Source organism: Fomitiporia mediterranea (genome assembly GCF_000271605.1).
Source record: "Fomitiporia mediterranea MF3/22 unplaced genomic scaffold FOMMEscaffold_13, whole genome shotgun sequence".
Lineage (NCBI taxonomy): Eukaryota > Fungi > Basidiomycota > Agaricomycetes > Hymenochaetales > Hymenochaetaceae > Fomitiporia > Fomitiporia mediterranea.
Genome location: NW_006760398.1, coordinates 330063 through 333373, shown reverse-complemented (window position 1 = coordinate 333373; position 3311 = coordinate 330063).

The following is a 3311-nucleotide window of genomic DNA, read 5'->3' as shown; positions in this document are numbered from 1 at the left end:
TTACAGATTTCTAAGCCCTACTGTTTCAACCTATACTTAAGCTACTAACTAAGCCCTATGTTTACTAATCAGAACAATTGGTTTTAGAGGGAGAGTAATGTTACAATTCTCTACTCTCTTACTTTCAGTTTTAAGAGTTCTACACTCTTCTATACTAGAACTCAGGACTTCTGTGTTAGTAACAGTATAGAGAGGACCTAAAGGCTCAGTGAGGGGACCCAGGCTACAACTATCCTATACAACAGAAATACAGAATGTAAGCACTAGAATGTAGTCAGAACTTGTAAAACAGGTAGAGAGAGAGAGTGAGACAAGAGTAGAGTATATAGAGTAAGCCTAAGAGTATAGGACTATCTAGAGTAGACAAGATCAAGACTACAGGACTAGTCTGATCTTATATGCTTATATATACTAAACTACATAAGAGTACTTAGAGAGTATGAGCTACTAAGAATGATAAGCTACAAAGAATGAAAGAAAGGAATGTTAAAGATAAAGGTACAAAGAATGAAGGGATGGATAAAGGGTAAGAGACTATAAAATGAACAGAGAATAAAGGAGTGGTTAAAGGAATGGAATGATAAAGTAAGGAAGGGTAGTAGTAAGAGTCAGTACACATATAGTCTATAGACAGTGCCTCTGAGAGACAGAAGTCCTGAGTTCTAGTACAGAAGGGTGTAGAACCCTTAGAACTAAAGGTAAGAGAGTAGAGAATCATAACATTACCCCCCCTCTAAAACCAATTGTTCTAATTGGTGAACATTAGGCTTGGTCAGTAGCTCAAGTATAGGTTGGAACAGTAGAGTTTAGAAATCTGTAAGGTAGAGTTAATGTAGAGCACCTGGATGAAGTTGATAAAAGTCTTAGATTGTCTTAGTAGTATGGGTGAGATTCTTAGTAGGTTCCCAAGTATGTTCTTCAACTAAGTATCCTTTCTAGTAGATAAGGAACTTGAGCTTTCTGTGTACTAGCTTAGTATCTACTATATACTCTACTTTGTATTCTGGTTCAGAACTAATAAGTTCTAGTAGAGACAGTAGGGGTCTTTGTTGTAAAGGAAAACCTGGATCATAGTACTAAGACAGTAGAACCTTGTTGAACACTAGGTGTATGTACTTTCATATTGCTGAAAGTTAGAGTTTGTAGACAGAGGTGCTAACCTTCTTTTTAATAACAAAGGGTTCAAAGTACTTGTTGTCCAACTTCTTCATTAAACAATCTGTGGTCAGGTTAATAGCTTCTAGCATAACTTTGTCACCAGACTAGTAATCCTTAGCTGTAGACCTCTTCTAATCATAGTTCTGCTTCATAACTTGTACTACCTTTTCTAAAAGAGCTTATACATCCTTCCTAGTTCTGTACATCTGTTCTACAAAGTCTGTTACAGATTCAGAACTACTATTCTGGTTTAGAACTGTTCCCTAGTACAGATGTCTCTTATAATTAAGGAAGAATAGGGACTGTCCTGTTATAGAGTGTTACTAGTTATTATACACAAATTCTGTCAGAGCTAACCATTCAGACCAATCTAATTACTAATAATTAATAAACATCTGGAGGTAAAGCTTGATCTCCTGATTGACTCACTCAGTTTGACTGTCAGTCTGTAAGTAATAAGTAGTAGAAGGGTTCTCTTAAATTCTGAGAAGTGTATACAAGTCCTGTATGAATTTTAACTCAAATTATAGTCTGTAATCATGAATGAGCTTCTGAGGGAGTCTGTACAACTAGAAGACATGATTCTAATAAATGTATACTATACTTTCAGAAGTGAGTTCTGTTTGAGTCAGAACTATATAGACTTACTTAGAGAATTAGTTAACAATTACACAAATAGTGTTGTAACCCTAAGACTTAGGTAGCTTACTAATCAGGTCTACTAAAACTTCTTCCTAAGAGTGATCCAGGATCTAATACAGATGTAGGGGAGTCTGAACTCTTGTCTAGTAAGCCTTAGTCTGTTAGTATGTATTAGATTGTGCTCTGGATTAGGAAATCCCCAATTGCCTTATGTAGAATTACTGCTCTTGGAATGTCTCGGATTATCGGACTTCACTATGTAGTATATAAGGTAGATACTTGCTTGATGTCTCAATAAGAGAGAGTACTCAGGGCACTCCTGCTATGCTTGTCAAAAGGTTATGAGCCTTAGTGCCCATTGAATGCCCCCACACACTCACTCTCACAGAACGCCTTTGCCTCCTGCCAGACCACCAAGCCTAAGACCTCCCTCTCCCCCCAAACTCATTACAATGTTGTCTACAATGCATACCTTTGTTAACACTACAATGAAGGACTCTGACATTACAAAGTTCTTCAAGGGAACAGAAAAGTTGGCTGGTGTGAAGGGATACAAGATATGGTGCTTACACATACACAGTACACTTGCTGCCATGATGCTCTTAGACCATCTAGAGCACAATCCCCCTTCCTCTGATGATGCTGGCATACGTACAGGCAATGTTTTGTATCATTGTATAATGAAAACAATAACTGATACAATTTATGTGAACTTCACAACACATACAAGTGTTAGAAGTCTCATGAAGGCACTTTCTGAACAATACAACGTTCAAACAACAATGACACATGCTGTAGACATATCCATGTTGTTTACAGTAAAAGGGCATGTATCACAGTTTGATAAGACATTAGACAACATTGAACAAATCTACAGACAGTTGTCTGCACATAATAAAGCCCCTAATAACAATACATACATCTCAGCAATTAATCTTGCTACTCCTTGTGAGTATAGATGGGTAGCAACAATGCTAGACAGGCAGATTACCCATTATAATCAACTACCAACAGTTACAGCAGCTCAGAAAGACGTTCTGACACTAGCTAAGCTGATACACGAATTACAAAACACATATACTGAGTATCATTCTCAGTACTCTCAAACAAAACAAGATACTGAACAAGACAGCCTACAAACGAAAGGCAAAAGTGTAGCTAAAGGCAAAACAAAGCCTTACAATAAAGTTAAATGCTACAACTGCAACAAGTACAGGTATATGTCAAAAGACTGCTGAAATCCTCCAACAAGCAAAACAACAGAAGCTTGAAAGAAAAAGTATAGGCAAACAGCTACTGCTTCTACTACTACTACTACACTGTCTCAACCTGCACTTAATGCAGCAGTATTCATTAGAGACAATAACGAAACAGCATTCATTGAAGACATTAATGAAACACTAATGCTAGAGTCTGCAATTGTAGAAGCCTCAGTATCAAGTTCCAGCAGCTTACCTGTTCAATCTGCTCTATCTGCTGAATCCAATGTATTTTCAGCATTTGAAGTACAA